Source organism: Schistocerca piceifrons, chromosome 6, assembly GCF_021461385.2.
Source record: "Schistocerca piceifrons isolate TAMUIC-IGC-003096 chromosome 6, iqSchPice1.1, whole genome shotgun sequence".
In the NCBI taxonomy this organism is placed as follows: domain Eukaryota; kingdom Metazoa; phylum Arthropoda; class Insecta; order Orthoptera; family Acrididae; genus Schistocerca; species Schistocerca piceifrons.
This window is the reverse complement of record NC_060143.1, coordinates 241313760-241333253: the sequence shown is the minus strand read 5'-3', so window position 1 is coordinate 241333253 and position 19494 is coordinate 241313760.

The window sequence follows — 19494 nt, the reverse complement described above, 5'->3', positions numbered from 1 at the left end:
CTCTTGGAGTGCCACTGGAGGGACTTGCATGTGTCTAGTTTGTTATCTTGCTGCTAAAGTGGGATTTTATGGACTCTGTACCTGTTCTCCTGTAATGTAGTTCCGCACCGGTCTCTATTGCTTTCAATCTTGCCAGCGTTGTCTGTCTTCAGGCCTAACGCTTCTTTCGTTGGTCCATTATTCAAGGTTGAGAAATCCTCGTGAAGTGAAATAAGGGATTGTACAGTGCATCACGTGGGAGTGTTGCCTGTGCTGCCCGCTGCATTACTTGAGGGGGACCCTTCCTGTGTCTCTTATGTTCTCCAGTGTTGCAGGTTATTTCGTGGCATGAACACCGCTGTAGATATTTTTCTGGAAGAAGTCCTGGCTCAATGCGCATGGGACATTGGGAATACATTACGTGTCTCTTGCAACAACAGGCAAGAATGTAGGACGGGATAGCAGAGGTAATAGACATTCTTACTGATATCAAATTGTAGTACTGAGTCTTTTATCTATTAGACTATATTTAGAATTCGATATTTTCTTATTCGTCCATATTTTGAAAGTACCTGTATCAAGTTCCTGTTGTCTAAATCTGGAGGAAGTTGAGCACTGTGACAGTTTTGAGTTCGGGATCGGCATTACTTACGTGAACGCTATAGACAGAGTCATCATGATGACGGAATCCATACCTAAATTAAGTTTCCAGTGATAATGCGTCCAACACTACAGGATTATGCACTTCTGCAAACTCACCGTATACGTAGCTACCCATTCGAATAAAATCTACACTATCACCTGAAAATATCATGAAGCCAGTGGTGAATTTCCATTCCTGAAAGTTGTACATGCCCTGGATTCTTGTCAAAGCCGAACAGCAAGATACCCTTTTAGTCATGACACAATTTATGGACACGGAACAGAAATTTAGCTTCATAAACGTTACACAATGGAGGAAAAACTAGATGGATTAATTACTTACAAGCTCGATGGTTTCACAAGTAACATGATGTATACGTACAATAACGCTTGTACGCGTGAACTGTCAGCTACGCCACAGAGCGCCGAAGACCTTGTCCTCACGGACTGAGTACTCGCCCGTGACCGACTGAAGCCGAATGAGATACCCAAGCACGACTCGCGACACATCCTCACAGCTTCACTTTCATCATTATCGCGTCTGATACCTTCCACACTTATCAGAAGATTAAATCACTGATAAAAGTGAATCCTGTCGTGTTTGAAACCGACTGTCTTTGAGAACTTGTGACTCACGCTTCCGTATCCTGTCGGTTGGAACCTTTTTCAACCACCGTTTTAACCCCTTTCTACATTCCTGTAGACACATAACACCAAATCGGGCAACCTCTCCAACTGACAGAAAATGGGCACGTGCAAACACGATATTTTCTTTCTGCCATTATGTCACGTCTTCACGTCCACCTATCGTAGTACATGGAAGCCATGCAACAGACTTTCACACACTCACACACACACACACACACACACACACACACACACACACACACACACACACACGGACACCACTTGCCAACTGTGCCCTATGTCAGCCGTTCTGAGTCACATGGCCAGCTGGCACCAGTTTAACACCATCTAGTACGCTCGAAAGTGTCATTGTGCGTTGGTAAGGGGCTGTCAGTAGCTCGTGGTCTTGTGGTTAAACTTTAGATTCCCGGCCAGGTCTTTGACTTTCTCCGCTGCGAACTGGGTATATGCGTTCTTCTGATCATCATTGACGCTCAGTCGCCGAAGTGGTGTCAAATAGAAACATATAACAGGGCGGAACATCACAGATGGAGTCTCCCGGCCAATGATGCCATACGCACAGTTGTTTAAGCATTTTGACTAGTATTTACCCAGGTGAGCTCCGAAAAGGACCCAGCTTGCTATAGCCAGAGAGTACTGTCAGAGACGAAATACTCACAGCTACATGCAGACCTCAGTGAGGTGACCTGTGATGCCATCGTAATTTAAAAGTTTCTTTACTCTTCTGTGTCCTCTAAATTACTCCCCTGTCTACGCAATGTACGAGGGCGTGCTGGAAATCAATGGCTCAGAATTTTTTATGTAAAAAATCTTAAAGGTACAATTTCGTAGGCTTCCACGGACTGTGGCATTTTGAACAATATGATTTTGGGTACTGAGCAGCATCATTACAAGCTACGAAAGAAATAAATTTCCGGCGTTTCCACCGTCTTGCTGCGGTTCTCTTCAGGACGGATCACTGTTGGATACCGGTGAACGTCTTCCATTACATATTGTCTACTTTGATTATCTGGGGGCTACCGACGAAATATAACTCGGATGTCGTTGGACAATTTGAAGAGTAGTTGCCTAGAAGGGTAGCTGTACGGTAGGCTATTGCCTGTGCTGTCCTGGCGGCTGACCTATACAGTACTAAAAGAAAAAAAAGGAACAACTGTATAATTAATGTAACAGTATCAACTCAAAAAATCAATGTCTCTGTACTAGGGTAAAATGCATTTCAGTTGCGTAAGTGAAAATATGATCCCTTCCAAATATAGGACATCTTCAAATATTACGATATATCGTAGCATCTTTGATACGGATATGTTTTTAAGCTCTTTGTATGTATCCAAACACGTGGTGCCTGGTAGATATCTTCTTTGTGGCAAATATAAAGAGTTCAGTGAGAAAAATTTACGTGTGCGACAACAAGAATGCTGTGGGAAAGTATTCACATCTGTTGGACAAATGTTATTAAAACAAACACTCCAAACCGAAATCTCAAGTAAGTCACATGCAACGAAAATCTGTAACGCAACCATCTGTGTGTGGCATGCTTCTAATTATGTATTATTTATATTTTAGGACAATTAATCTGTAAGAAACACACCACATGTTATAAGGAAAACGTGTAAACCGTCTGAAGATGAATCACAACGATTCGAAACCGGTAACGGTATCCTTTGAATAAAGGAACTGAAATTAAATTTGTGGCTGGTTGCTGTCAAAACACCATCAACATTGTCTTCAAATAACAGCCACGATCTCCAACCATGTCATCATACGACAAAATTACAACTCTAGGAGATCACTGGCGGGAAGCAGTGTACCAACTGGCTGTTGCCTGTGCTACTCTGGTAACTGACTGGTAGGAAATCTCTCGTTGGCGACTGAAACGCAATCGGCAGCTTGTACCCCTGTTTTCCTACGACGAGACGTTAAGACCGCATGGCAGTACTCTCGCAGCCACTGTGTACGCGGTGCTGCTGACTGGAGAACAGTGATGCTGGAATCGCTGGAAGCCAGGCCTTAGGTAACTAACAGTCATCCTTCCTGTTCATGTTGTTAGGACGTTTGATTATTTCATTACCCTCTTTTATTTTCCGTAGCTGCATCTACGGCTGCCGAGGAAGCAGGCGAGCTTCTTGAAGATTGATAGAATGGCGACTTCCTCGTTGTATTCTGCTACAGCTGATTTGTTGCTCTGCGGCAAAGTCTATGTTGGTGAAAGCGAGAGAACTGTTAGCACTCGCGTGTCGGAGCATGAACGTTACGCACGACTGGGAAAGAACGATCACCATCAGCAGAACACCACCATCATCCAGCAGTGAACCGACCCGAATACAACCACAACAATTCGGTGGAAAATTCGGCAGTTTAGTGCTTTTGTACTTTATAACATCGCGAGCCAAGGCCCAAAATTATTTAATTAAAAACTTTAAAGCTTTTTTAATGAAACAAACATTGTTAACATTCTACACCTTTATGCTTCATGTCCACATGTTTATGTCTGAACGTAGTTATACTGGTGACAAACACATTACTGGAAACGAGAGACCGCCGGCCGCTGTGGTCGATCGGTTGTAGGCGCTTCAGTCCGGAACCACGCCGCTGCTACAGTCGCAGGTTCGAATCCTGCCTCAGGCATGGATGTGTGTGATGTCCTTAACTTAGTCAGGTTTAAGTAGTTCTAAGTCCAGTTGACTAATGACCTCGGATGTGATTCCCATAGTGCTTAGAGCCATTTGAACCAAACGAGAGACCAGTTTGTTGACACCGTGACGGTAGAATATTTGAACGTGGTTGCGGGGTCACAGCCTCGCCTCTGCTACACCTCTTCATCATTATCAAAGTGAAGTCCTCAAAGGTGTTCTTATGGTTTGGAAAACTCGGTTACAGAAAGCTGTTTCTGACTTGCCGACATAGTTACACCTCCATGTTACTGACTACAATTAGGAGCCTTATTGCGGCAGAGGGCTGCAAATATGAAGAAATGAAGAATAAAAATGTTGAATGTTAACAAATTTTGTTTCATTAAAAAAATCAAGACTTTTCACATGATAAATTCGGAGTTATAACACTACTGACCATTAAAATTGTTACACCAAGAAGAAATACAGATGATAAACGGGTTTTCATTGCACAAATATATTACACTAGAACCGACTTGTGATAACATTTTCACGCAATATGGGTGCATCGATCCTGAGAAATCAGTACCAAGAACAACTACCTCTGGCCGTTATAACGGCCTTGATACGCCTGGGCATTGAGTCAAACAGAGCTTGGACGGTGTGTACATCTACAGCTGCCTATTCAGTTTCACGCGATACCACAGTTCATCAAGAGTACTGACTGGCGTATTGTGACGAGCCATTGCTTCGCCACCATTGACCAGACGTTTTCAATTGGTGAGACATCTGCAGAATGTGCCGGCCAGGGCAGAAGTCGAACATTTTCTGTATCCAGAAAGGTCAGCACAGGACCTGCAACATTCAGTCGTGCGTTATCCTACTGAAATGTAGGGTTTCACGGGGATCGAATGAAGGGTAGAACCACGGATCGTAACACATCTGAAATGTAACTTCCACTGTTCAAAGTACCATCAATGTGAACAAGAGGTGACCGAGACGTGTAACCAATGGCACACCATGCCATCACGCCGTATGACGAATACACGCTTCCAATGTGCGTTCACTGCGATTTCGCCAAACATGGATGCGACCATCATAATGCTGTTAAGAGAACCCCGATTCACTCGAAAAAATAGCGTTTTGCCATTCGTGCACCCAGGTTCGTCGTTGAGTAAACCATCGCAGGCGCTCCTGTCTGTGATGCAGCGTCAAGAGTAACCGCAGCCATGGTCTCCGAACTGATAGTCCATGCTGCTGCAAACTTCGCCGAACAGTTCGTGCAGATGGTTGTTGTCTTTGAAACGTCCCCATCTGTTTACTCAGGGATTGAGACGTGGCTGCACGATCCGTTACAGCCATGCGGATAAGATGCCTGTCATCTCGACTGCTAGTGATACGAGGCCATTGGGATCCAGCACGGCGTACCATATTACCCTACTGAACCCACCGATTCCATATTCTGCTAGCAGTCATTGGATATCGACCAACGCGAGCAGCAATGTCGCGATACGATAAATCGCAATCGCGATAGGCTACAATCCGACCTTTATCGAAGTCGGAAACGTGATGGTACGCATTTCTGCTCCTTACACGAAGCATCACAACAACGTTTCACCACGCAGCGACGGTCAACTGTTGTTTGTGTATGAGAAATCGGTTGGAAACTTTCCTCATGTCACCACGTTGTAGGTGTCGCCACCGGCGCCAACCTTGTGTGAATGCTTTGAAAAGCTAATCATTTGCATATCACAGCATCTTAATCCTGTCGGTTAAATTTCGCGTCTGTAGCACGTTATCTTTGTGGTGTAGCAATTTCAATGTCCAGTAGTGTACTTTTCAGCAGACCTTCGTATGCGTCAGCTCCATCCAATTTTCGTCAGGCTCAGAATTCGAAATTAGAGTGCCTGCTGAAATGTTAAAACAACTGACGGGGCGGCAGTGCACTCTTTAAAAGATCCAAAGGTGCACAACAAGAGCCACACCGCAGGTTCCATGCGAAGCGGAGCCGATGGTACGCTAAAACACAGAGGTAGGGGCAGCAGCCGACGTCAGAAATAAGTCGCGTCACTAAAATAGCAGCGTAAGCTGGTAAGCGGATTCGCGGTTTCGGGAAGCGGACATTCCGACTTCACTGCTGCCGGCAAGCAGCACCGGAACGGACTTCATTAAGTCTCCAGGTGTCCGAGCAAAGCGCCTTGGCGAGGACCTGGCCGGACCAATAAGCATGCTTATATTCTCGTAGCTGGTTTTTTTCTTCTCCATCATGAGTTGTTTTATGGTAATATTTTATTTCTTGTCGCATGATCCGATTTCTGTCGTAGCTCTTTAGTTGTGGAAATAATTATTCCTATATTGTTCTGTGAGCTCTCCCCTTCCCAATTTTCCTTCACGCTTCGGAATAATATTGAAAATAATACCTGCAAAATAGTTAGTTACTGAACTACTTACATGTTTCCCAAATCATTTGAATGACTGTTCTATCCAAATGACATTAAACGAGTGAGTTTACAGGATATGCATACATGATCAGTGTATAAAATGATGAGCACATTGTTTCCTTAGTTCGACTCGTGCAACTACACTACAGTATTTTTTTCCCGGGTGCCAGTTTTTCAGCAGGAGTTCGTGTATGAAATAGAATGACTTATCCAGGAAAAATTATTTTGGGTTAGATTTAAAATTTGCATTCCTACCTTCTGATGTTTTATTTTATTTGGTAAGCGATCTGAGATTTTTGTTGCTGCATGTTGAACTCCTTTCTGTGCCAATGGCAGCTTTAATAACGGGTAAGGAAGGTCTTTTCTTCCTCCAGTGTTGTATGTACGGACTTACTGTTCTCGTATAGTGAAGGCACATTTAAAATGACTAGCTCCTTGAAGAGGTACCTGCAGGACGCCCTTGGGGACGTAGCCTATTATTCACACTGCTCGCTTTTGTACATTCAATATTTCCTTTGTAAATGGCTAGTTACCCCAGAAAAATATTCAGTGAGGCATTATCGTTTTTAAGATAAGCAATCATACGAAGAGAAAGGGTAGCTGAATTTAGTTGTTCAAGATGGTTCCTAATATGCTTCTTCGAGTTCAACTTTTCATCAAAATGTACATCTAAAAATTTTGAGCTTTCTACCCTATTTACTGACTCCTGCTCAAGTGCTTCATTAGTTAAAGGTATGGCTATTTGTTGTACATAAATGAATATAGTGTGTCACTTTCTCAAAATTTAGCAGGAGTCCATTCCTGCGATCTACTTAATAATTATTTTGGAAACACTATTTACAATCTCTTGCTCTGCTTTCTCTCAGTGGCATCGTCTGAAAAATGTACGAATTCTGCTGGTTGTATGTCGAATAAACGTTTAATCTCATAGACAAGTGATTGGTGTGAAATGTAAATCCTGTGGGACTTCATGTTTAACGCCTTCTCAATCACTGAAGTTTTCTACACTTCCAACATTGAATTATTCAGCACAACTTTTTCCATTCTGTTTGTTAAGTATGCTTCAAACCAGCTGTAAGTAAGGGCATCAGTTCCATAAAACTTGAGTTTTTATAAGAGAGTAACATTAGCTGCACAATCAAACGCCTTCTAAAGACACAAAAAATGCCAGCTGGCCATATTTTATTATTTAATACATGTACTATTTGTTGAGTCAACATATAAACAGTGTTCTCAGTCGAGTACTCCTTCTGGAATCTAATCTGTAATTGCACCAAGGAAATTTTTTCTAGTCAAGTGTGAGGCATCACTGTTTCGATTATTTTTTAAAAATGTCAGTGAAGGAAACTAGGCAATACTTGTTTAAGTCGTTGTCACCTTTTTCATGAAGAGATTTAACAGATGCATATTTTAACTTCGCAAAATTTCTTGAGCCACTGATGCATTACATATGTCACTAAGACATGACAAATGAATTTGGAACAATTTTACAGTGTTCTGCTCGAAATTCCCTCAACACCATATGAGCTTCTGTGCTTTAGAATTTGTAATTGCATTAATTTCAATGAAGGAGGTTGGTGCTACTCCTAGTTACTTAAAGTTTACTCGAGTGACGTTTTCAATATGTTTTCTTGCTTCTTCAAATGTACAATTTAATCTTACTTCTGCCACAACATGAAGAAAGTGTTGAAAGTAATCGCACCTTATGACTCAGCAGTCATAATATTGTCATTTAGTTTAATTGTTATGGTATCTAGTATCTGTATGACTGTCCTGCCTCCTGTTACAAAATATTCGACATAGTTTCAATCTTATTACCGGGATTATTATTCCTGTGAGCTTTTACGTACTTCTTGACATTTTAATGACTTGCATAAAATATTATTGTTTTTCTTTTTTTCTGTAGTACGCAAGTAATGTGCAATATTTATTTATTCTGGCCTTTACATAAATTATAAATTTCTCTCTACCTCTTACGTGAGATTTTAATTCGCTTAGTTATCTACAGGTTACTGTCTTTTTTTTTTAAACGGAATTTCTGGGTAACGTATTACGAAAGGAACTTACAAACATAGACGTAAATACGGGATGAATTGAATCTGACATTGGCATCTCTTTCCAGATATACCTCACCTCTTTTAACTTACTCTTAAAACATTGTATCCTGTTCCCTTTAACAAGCCTCACTGCTTTGTATTAACCTGTCTCAGGACTCTGAGGTGCTATATTGATTATTTCCATCAATGTTGGATCATGATCTGTTTGGGTACACATTAATTTTTTTAGCCTGATAACTGCGTGTATAATGTTGTGTCCTACTATCTTGCTGTACACTACTTGCAAAAGTGACAACCCAAATTAGATTGAAACTGCAAAATAATGATTCTAGCACATTTCTCACTTACGTATCTTTTATTATTCTAGAGTGTGTTGAATGGAGTTCACAGTCTAATGAGTACAGAATATGGACTGAGAGTAAATCGAAGGAAGGCGTCAGTAAGAAGTAGCAGAAATGGGAAAAGCGAGAAATTTGAAATCAGAAATGGAGATTACAAAGTAAATTAAGCTAATTCCGCTAAATAGGCAGCACAGTATCCCGTAGTGGACGGAGTAAGAGGGCATGAAAAGCAGACTAGCACTACTAAAAGGGCGTTCTTGGCCATTAGAACTTCACTAGTACGAAACATGGAACTTAATTTGAGAAAGAAATTTCTGTGAATATATATTTGGAGCACCGTATGGACTGTGAGAAAACCGGATTAGCAGAAAATCTAAATATTTGAGGTGTGGTGCCATAGATGTTGAAAATTACAGAGACTGATGAAGTAAGGAAGGACAAGGTTCTCTGCAGTACAGGCGAGAAAAGGAATATATGGGAAACACTGAGAAGAAGAAGGGACAGGATGGTAGGACATCTGCTAAATCGTCAGGGAATAACTTCCATGGTGCTAGAGAGAGGTGTATATGCAACAACTGCAGAGGAGGAAAGAGATTATAAAACTTAAATCAAAATATCTACAAACTACTGTTTCTTCTTGTCTGGAAGGTAGCTCAATAATGTATACTTCGCTCTTAAGGAAATAGATTTCAAGAGGATATAATTATTTAGATGTCAATGAGGGAATGCTGTTAATTCTTATAGTTGGCTTCAAACACACAGAAGAACCGATTTATAGGGAGATAAGTAAACAGATTGTTTGTATATAAGACAGTGACGTCAATATTTGACTTTATTATACAGGAAGACTTAGAGAGAATTTCTATTTGGCGTAATGTATGGCAGGTTTCTCCAGATGTGGAAAAACGTACGTTAACGGCAGATTAGCAGGGAAAGCAATCTTGATGTGCTGCTTGACCCAATCACATTGATTAGATACTTACATTTAACAGTACAGAATGATGTTAAATGGAATGAACACGTAAGGTTAGTTGCAGGGAACGTAATTAGCTCAGTTGGGTTTCTTGGAAGATTTTTGTGGTTCACGTGTAAATGAGACCACTTACTGATCACTTGTGTGACCCGTTTTAGAGTACTGCTCGATCACTTCGCGAAACGAGAAGTTTTAATATCCCATACTCTATATTAGCAATGAGAAGCATCTGGATGAGTCAGCTCACACAAGTATCTGAATGTCTCAAATATGTGAAATGCTTTGGTGGCAATCACATCTTTAAAAGGCCGTTTTTTCTTTATAGTAGCCAATATCCTTGACTACCTACTACTATTGTTAAACATATCTCATTATCTGAAAGCATAAATTTTAGATAAAGAGTCCGTAGATTCTAAAACGCAATACAGGATCAGACAAGTAGACGATGTACTGTGCTTGTGTACAGGAACAGATATACCAACAGGCAAACAAATTTTAGCAAAATTTAAATTCACACGAAAGTAACATTAAGTTTATATTGGAGTTAAGAGAAAAATCATCCAAGTTATTGGATATAGCAGTAAAAATGAGCAAGCAAAAGCATTTATTTAAGGTATCGCGGAAAATAACTTTTACAGACACAGTAATAGCTGCACAGTTCCCAGCATCTTGCGACACAGGGAAGTGCAGCCTTTCACTGACTCGTACACCATCCCTTTTGTATGCGAAATACCGACGTATCTGAAAACTAAATAACAGCAATTAATGACACAGTTTACAGTAATGGTTACAGTCCTACCCTTAGCAGAAATAAGAGACAGAAAATAACAGCACATTTGTATCCGTCTCAGAAGAACTTAAACACACAGTCAACGTGCTATGTGCAGGTAGGAATTCAGAGATACTTGCCAGAAAATTAAAATCAAGGATATGTATATCAGCTTACTGTACTACGAACACTCTGTTCAACAATAAGGAAAAGATTCCACCTTTAGAACAGAATAGAATTAATAGGTTTTCTTGCAATTTACTTAATAGGCATATATCATATAAAATTAATTGTTGGTAAGGCGGGTACCAGGTTGAGATTCATTGGGAGAGTGCTTAGAAAATGTAGTCCATCAACAAAGGAGGTGGCTTACAAAACACTCGTTCGACCTATACTTGAGTATTGCTCATCAGTGTGGGATCCGTACCAGATCGGTCTGACGGAGGAGATAGAGAAGATCCAAAGAAGAGCGGCGCGTTTCGTCACAGGGTTATTTGGTAACCGTGATAGCGTTACGGAGATGTTTAATAAACTCAAGTGGCAGACTCTGCAAGAGAGGCGCTCTGCATCGCGGTGTAGCTTGCTCGCCAGGTTTCGAGAGGGTGCGTTTCTGGATGAGGTATCGAATATATTGCTTCCCCCTACTTATACCTCCCGAGGAGATCACGAATGTAAAATTAGAGAGATTAGAACGCGCACTTAGGCTTTCAGACAGTCGTTCTTCCCGCGAACCATACGCGACTGGAACAGGAAAGGGAGGTAATGACAGTGGCACGTAAAGTGCCCTCCGCCACACACCGTTGGGTGGCTTGCGAAGTATCAATGTAGATGTAGATGTAGATGTAGACTTCACAGTGTGCAGGTCTCATTGTTTTTGCTGTTGTAGCTTAAAATAGTGTTGTATAAGTCTGCACGTTTTCGTGGCCGTTGTCATTGATGATAAAATCTGAAAAGTTATACATGATCAAATTCCTCTGCAAACATTTTCATTACTGACGTTTCTATCTTCCTGCCGGGATCATCTTCGCAGGTCCACTGGCGTCCCAAGATGGATAAACACTGTCGATGGACGCGTTCATTTATTAAAAGCTATTTTCCTGCGCCTATTCGGAGAAGTACTGCTGATCGGTAGAAATCTTTAGGCTGCTATTGGTGGGTCGTAGTCATTGGGAAATACTGAAAACAGATACTGCCGCTTCAGCTCTTTGCATAGCTGTTTCTGTCTATCGCTTACTGTGGCGCTGTGGTTACTTCCCCGATTGCGGAAATCTATAGCCGTCACCTCTACTGACACTGTAGTCATTCTTAGACATTTCAGCTGCTTCAATGACTTTCCTTCCCTAAACAGTACTTTCTCTGGATAGATCATGAATGTTCCTGAAATCGGTAACCTAATCACATCATCTTGCTTCTTCGTTACCGCTGGCTTCGCCTTATCTCTTGAATTGTGTGGCACTCTTCCTCATAAACGCGTTCGTTTACTGTTCTTCTAGTTTCGTCGAAATATACTTTTCGAAAATATCTTTTCGGATATTCTTCACAATCCTCATCAAAACGTCCGAACACTCTATGATACATGTTAGTATGTGTGTGATATCTCTAGTTCTCCTAGGAAGGCCGGCCGGACTGGCCGTGCGGTTCTAGGCGCTACAGTCTGGAACCGAGCGACCGCTGCGGTCGCAGGTTCGAATCCTGCCTCGGGCATGGATGTGTGTGCTGTCCTTAGGTTAGTTAGGTTTAATTAGTTCTGAGTCCTAGGCGACTGATGACCTCAGAAGTTAAGTCGCATAGTACTCGGAGCCATTTGAACCATTTGAATCTCCTAGGAAGACTTTCTTGTCGATTTGTTTAAGTTAGAACTGGGATCTACTAGAGTCTACAAAATATAAGCGTAATTGGTCAGCAACTGGTCCTTCATTTTCAGGTGTTCTTCTTTGTTGATTGATGGAGTACGTCAGTAGCCTCGTATGTCCTGTTGTAATCCTAGATTATATCTGAATTTTTTACTCTCTGCTTCGTAATGCTTAAGGTACGAAGTATGAGAGTCTGGATGTAATTATTTACTGTACTCTCACTCGTTAAGTAAATTGACGAACTGTGAATTGCCCGTTGGTTATTTGTAGTGGAAGTTGTTGCTTCTTTTTCTTATAATCAATAAAATGTCACTTTACGTTTTAGCAATTACTGTCATTCATTAGAGTTTGAACTGAAGGTATTTTCTTACTCTTTAGCCTACTGGTGAGGTCAAGCAAAACCATTGCTCATCTTCACTGTTTGGCATTTTAAAAATTTAATTTTCGATTGTTGTATGAAATATTTCCTGAAACGAACTATTTACGGCACATATCCTAGGGGCTGCATAGACTGTAGTCCCAAATATGTGTGCGGTTCTAGGCGCTACAGTCTGGGGCCGAGCGACCGCTACGGTCGCAGGTTCGAATCCTGCCTCGGGCATGGATCTGTGTGATGTCCTTAGATTAGTTAGGTTTAATTAGTTCTAAATTCTAGGCTACTGATGACCTCAGAAGTTAATTCGCATAGTGCTCAGAGCCATTTGAACCCAAATACGTTCTTAGTTATGTTGGCTGCCGAAAGGAGACTGTGTTTCAAAATGGGAGATAGCGCTCTATAGTATGGTTTGTTGAAGTAATAGTTTGCATATCTCTGGCAGAAAAATGACTTTAGGATTCAGCACCAGTACTCATACGATTATCAAGTTCAGAAACTGACCCTTTACTGCAGCAGCCATTTACAGTCGCTTCTATCCTGGTGTCTGTCAGTAATTTCCAGTAGTCGATCAATCCATGGAATTTTCTACCAGCAAGAGTTCATGAGAATAATAGTGAAACACTACCCAGTTCTTAACGATTCATAGATTTTATACGAAATTAATTTCGTAACGATGCACAAGTGTAACATAACAATGTATTCTACAAAGGATAATAACGGCATAAAATATAAGATTCCTTTCCGTATTCAGTCGGTCAATACGTACAAAACAATTAACATTTAGAAGAAAATTATATTAACATTCAGAATCATTTCCGAATTACATACATCTTGAAATTACAGACAATGTTAATTGCCTCAGCTACCATAGTTCATATAATAAATGTAGTAACAGAATAATAAGATAGAAAGGTTGAATTAAGAAGGTGATAAGGCGTTTTCTCTTCACCTACGTTACACGATAAATAGAAAAAAAGGTGTGAGAGAACACTTGTACTTCGGTGAAAGTAGAAATTTATTAACTTAATGATTTTTAGACGAGAAATTCTATTTTCCTCGCACTTATTTTGCTTGATATCCTAGAAAAGAAACAACATCTTTAAGAACATGTATAAATGAGAGCTGTAGGCGTCATTCGATTGTGCGCCACGTATACGTGAAGCAGCGGCGCCCAGCAGTGCGGCCACCCAACGGCCGCTGCTGTCGCGCGGGTTGCCTTCTCATCAGTATGCTGCACGCACGCTGGGCGCCACTGATTGCCGCCACCCGGCCGTACGTCCGCCGGCGGTGGGCGGGAGCCGCCGAGCTGCACCGACAGCCACCGAAGGGAGCCGAAGTCTCCTCGAGAGGGAGAGGCAACCGGGCTGGCCGGCCAGGGCTCATTGCGTAGCCCGCACACGTTGTGCCGTTATTACTTTTGTTTCCGCAACTACTCGGCCGGCCGCGACCCGCCGTAGGGGCATTCGCTCAAGCTCGCACACACGCTTCAACACACACACACACAGAGAACACTTGCGACCACTCTCGTGTTCTCTCACTCCGAGCACGGCGATACGGTTGGTAACGGAGGTGGGCGCGAGACCACGAGGGCCTAAATATTTATTTGATATTTCGTATGGAGAGCTGGTCGCGCGATTTCCTGTAATTTTCTCGGCAATGGCCAGCCACCTTGGTTCACGCCGTTTCGAGTTTGCCACCACTGGACGTTATTAGAACTAAGTCGTTACACGTAATGGCCGAAAATTACGCCACTTTTCATAGCCACCAAACCTCAGACCGCAGCAATATTTGGAAAACAGTGCTTGATTCGAACGATATGAAGCAGCTATCGACGTACGACGAAGAATTTACATCTCTATTAGTCTCAGGTCCGATATCACGGTCTATTTCTCTCACATATTGACGTACTACGGTCACGTAACAACTTCAGTCTCTCTTCCGTCTTTGTTGTTTCTTAGTTTTTCATTATTCCTTCAGTTTCTCCACATGTTGTTTCTTCCTTATTCCTGTGTATACTGATCCTTACACCTTTAAATTTTTAAATTTGATGATTTATTTCCAAAACACTTCTTTCTCTTAGTTGAGATCACTTGATGCTGTTACCTTCAAGATCTCTCATTTCTTCTGTCCTCCATGATACTATTGCTTTCTTTTCCAAAAACACTCGAATATTCTGGTATTTCCCGTATATTTTAGTAAATCTCTACATACTTCTAATTTCCCAACGAGTTTTAGTTTATATTTCACCCATTAATTTTCATAATAACACGCCTTTCAATTGTGTCTATTCTGACCAGCTTATAGTTCATCGTCGAGCATTCTCATGAATATACAAATTATCGTATTACTATTGCGCCATAATGCTTTGGTTTCGTATATCTAGAGATGGATTTCTTGTGGCGGGTCCTCGTGTTGTCAAGATTGTTTCAAATATGCTCAAGAAGTTTCGCTCGGAAGACCTTACACTTTCTTCATGCAGTCTCGATCCCTCCTCATACGATTTCCATTCTTTTAGAGTGCAGAAACACAATCGCGGCCGCCGATTTGTTTCGGGAGAAGAGAGGAGCATGCCTGTGTACAGTCATTGTTCCGTAGGGAACCGCAGACATTTTTTTCCATGAGGGCCACCTTGTCTAAGAGAGGGATAAATGTATTAACAGTTATGGCGAATGCTTTTGAAATAATAAACGGCTTGCTTACTTTCTTATATCCTAGTTTCCATTTGCCTATCTCTTATACAAGGAATCTCCAGGAGCAAAGGAAGCAGTTGTAGTCAGAGCAATATATGAAGAATAATGGACTAGCTGGTATCAACGACAGTTGCTGAAGGAGAAGCATCACTAGGACATATGACAGCATGAGGACCGTGTCTTGCGAACGTAAGCGGTGGACAAGAGGATGCGAAGACACTTGAATATAAATACTAAGTGGTGAGTGTCATTATCGGGACGAGGTTGCGAACCTGATGCCATAGTCTCTCAAAAAGTTTCGGGTGAAGTTTCTCTCCTACTGAGAACGCAGTTTTGATGCTGGCAGAGAGCTACCCTGTTCTATACGGCTTCCAGTGCAGAGAAAAAGAAATGCTTCATATCTACAAGACTTTAAGTCGAAGGAATACTACACTACCGACCATTAAAATTGCTACACCACAAAGATAACGTGCTACAGACGGGAAATTATCCGTCAGGAAGACGACGCTGTGATATGCCAATGATTACCTTTTCAGAGCATTCACACAAGGTTGGCACCGGTGGCAACACCTACAACGTGCTGACATGAGGAAAGTTTCCAACCGATTTCTCAAACACAAACAGTAGTTGACCGCCGTTGCCTGGTGAAACGTTGTTGTGATGCCTCGTGTACGGAGGAGAAATGCGTACCATCACGTTTACGACTTTGATAAAGGTCGGATTGTAGCCTATCACGATTGCGGTTTATCGTATCGCGACATTGTTGCTCGAGTTGGTCAAGATGCAATGACTGTTAGCAGAATATGGAATCAGTGGCTTCAGGAGGGTAATATGGAACGCCGTGCTGGATCCCAACGGCCTCGTATCACTAGCAGTCGAGATGACGCGCATCTTATCCGCATGGCTGTAACGGATCGTGCAGCCACGTCTCGATCCCTGAGTCAACATATGGGGAAGTTTGCAAGACAACCATCTGTACGAACAGTTCGACGACGTATGCAGCAGCATGGATTATAAGCTCGGAGACCACGGCTGCGGTTACCCTTCACGCTGCATCACAGACAGGAGCGCTGCGATGGTGTACTCAACGACGAACCTGGGTGCACGAATGGCAAAACGTCATTTATTTCGGATGAATCCAGGTTCTGTCTAAACCATCATGATGGTCGCATCCGTGTTTGCGACATCGCGGTGAATGCACAGTGGAAGCATATATTCGTCATGGCCATACTGGCGTATCACCCGGTGTGGTGGTATGGAGTGCCATTGGTTACACGTCTCGGTCACCTCTTGTTCGCACTGACGGCACGCTGAACAGTGGACGTAACATTTCAGATGTGTTACGACCCGTGGCTCTACCCTTCATTCGATCCCTGCGAAACCCTACAGTTCAGCAAGATAATGCACGACCACATGTTGCAGGTCCTGTACGAGCGTTTCTGGGAACAGAAAACGTTCGACTGCTGCCCTGGCCGGCATATTCTCCATGTCTCTCACCATTTGAAAACGTCTGGTCAATGGTGGCCGAGCAACTAGCTCGTTACAATACGCCAGTCACTACTCTTGATGAACTGTGGTATCGTGTTGAAGCTGCATGGGCAGATGTACCTGAACACACCATGCAAGCTCTGTTTGACTCAATGCCCAGGCGTATCAAGGCCGTTATTACTGCCTGAGGTGGTTGTTCTGAGTATTGATTTTTCAGGATCTATGCACCCAAATTTGGGTGAAAATGTAATCACATGTCAGTTCTAGCATAATATATTTGTCCAATGAATACCCATTTATCATCTGCATTTCATCTTGGTATAGCAATTTTAATGGCCAGTAGTGTATGATGCGGCAAACAATAATGGAAAATAGTATTATTGTAATAACACGGTTTGTAGTTGTGGTGAGTATTAACACCGTTCCACTTATGAACGCGTGAAAATATACTGACAGTGCCGACCCCCAGATGCTCCATGAATGCTGAGTCCCAGTGTCTACGTAAAATGGCTTACCAACTAAAGCCTGTAAATGATGACAGAAAAAAGCTCAATTTAGATTTACTTGGTTACTTGATAGGTTTTTATTGTAGCTTTAATAAAGGCATTCAGCGCTGCGTACTACTTTTCTCAAACTATTGTTTCAACTATTCTTGAATTGATGTTTGCATTTTGCAGCCTATATTAGTTAATAAGACTGACGTGCTTTGCAACGGCGATAGGAAAAAACTTTAGTAACAAAATTACATAAAATGTTACGGATGTAAAGCGAATATTTTGAGATCAGGCACTCATGTTTATAATGGACAGACAAAGAGGATATTTGAGGTAGTCTGGCAAAATTTTGTGTGCCTATGTCTGGCACGCACTGAAAGTTGTGGCCATCACTTGAGCAGAAGCAAGAGAGTTGTTCCCATAAGACGCAGACCGTGTGTGTGTGTCAATAAAACAGTAAATATTCTTCTTCGATCTCTGGTACCTTGCCTCCGAATTACTCAGTTTAAAATCTCCTGCCGTAAGTATAGTTGCGTTCCAGTTTCGTATATCGTAGCTTAATACAAAACTACCTATTCCTGTCACTCGTTGACACCTTCCATTTACTATGTGTATATCTCGTTTCGTAAGTAATGCTTTTAGATATGAGACCCAGAAGAATGAAAAGAGAATATAATTATATGCATGTGTTGTTGGTGACTTACGGAGAACATGAAACAAGGAGGCACCAACAATACAAAACGCCGTTAATAGCGTCTTAAGCACCCAGCATTAGAAATTGCTTAGTTTCCTGGTGCACTTCTATTCAGCCAGACGACCAGACCTGTTTTCTCATCGTTCACTAAATATTGATACCACATAACATTATACATTTATTACGAATAACCTGTAGAACCGAGGGAAGCTGCCTATTACGGAAGTGCGTCCTCATTCGCTCTGATTACAATGACGTCGCCCCGAGCCATTGGAGCAACGGCCGTCCAGTATCTGACAATAAATCGCGGATTTTATTCAGAGCAGGGACCAACGTGATTATCTGGTATCGTCCTACTGTGCTTACTGTGAAGAAGATTAAGTGCTCTGGAGGAAAGAGTAGCGGTGATGAGAGCAGAGTGACCATGTCCTTCAGTCACTTTTACCTCCTGTCCAACTTCATTTTTATTTCGTAATTTCTTAACGGACTTTTGAAGACAACAGTTGGCTCACGTGACAACGTCGGAAACATCGTGCCCCATGCTCTAGAAACATATCACTAGCCGCGATGTAATCCAATGCCTTGCCCATGAGGCACTGAAGTTTCACTCCGACCCACCCTATGTCTACATCTACATCGACATCTATACTCTGCGGACCACCGTGGTCTGCATAGCAGAGTGTACGTCCCACTGTACCAGTTATTGGGGTTTCTTCCTATTCCATTCACTTATGGAGTGCGGGAAAAATGACTCTTTTAATGCCTATATACATGCAGTAATTATTCTAATCTTATCATTAAGATCCATATGTGGGGGATACGTAGGGGTGTATAGTGTATTCCTAGAGGAATGATTGAAAGCCAATTCTTCAGACTTTGTTGACAGACTTTCTCGGGATGGTTTACGTCTATCTTCAAAGGTTCTACAGTTCAATTCCTTCAGTACCTCTGTGACACTTAAACAAAGTTGTGACCATTCGAGCTGCCCTTCTCTGTAAATATTCAATATCCCATGTTAGTCCCATCTGGAGGTCCCACACACTTGAGCAATATTCTAGAACTGATCGCACGAGCGATTTGTATGCCATCTCCTTTGCACAATATTTGCACTTTCCCAGTATCCTGTAAATAAATCGAAGTCTACTATATGCTTTACCCACGACTGAACCTATGTGATCATTCCATTTCATATCCCTACAAAGTGTTTCGCGTAGTTATTTGTATGGGCTGGCAGGTTCCAACACTGAATCAATGATATTATAGTTATAAGATACTAAGATTCTTTTTTGGTTATGTTAAGTGCAGAATTTTACATTTCTGAACATTTAGAATAAGTTGACAGTATTTTCACCACTTTTAAATCTTATGAAGATCTGACTAAATATTCATGCAGCTTCTTTCGGACAGTACTTAATAATAGATAACTACGTAATCTGC